Source organism: Eimeria mitis, genomic scaffold, assembly GCF_000499745.2.
Source record: "Eimeria mitis Houghton genomic scaffold, Emh_scaff155, whole genome shotgun sequence".
Taxonomy (NCBI): domain Eukaryota; phylum Apicomplexa; class Conoidasida; order Eucoccidiorida; family Eimeriidae; genus Eimeria; species Eimeria mitis.
Genome location: NW_013569740.1, coordinates 32,144 through 32,360, shown reverse-complemented (window position 1 = coordinate 32,360; position 217 = coordinate 32,144).

Here is a 217-nt window from a genome sequence, read left to right as displayed (position 1 = left end):
CACCATCAATGCATGCATGCGCATGCAGCCCCAAAACCACCTGAGGGCAGCAGCAGCAGCAGCAGCAGCAGCAGCAGCAGCAGCAGCACATACATACATGCATGCATGCAGATAAATATATTCAAAGACAAAGAAGAAGAAGAACAAGTAGCTGCTGCAGGTGTCGGTGCATGCAGCCCCAAATGCATCCATGCTGCTGCTGCTCCTGCTGCTGCTC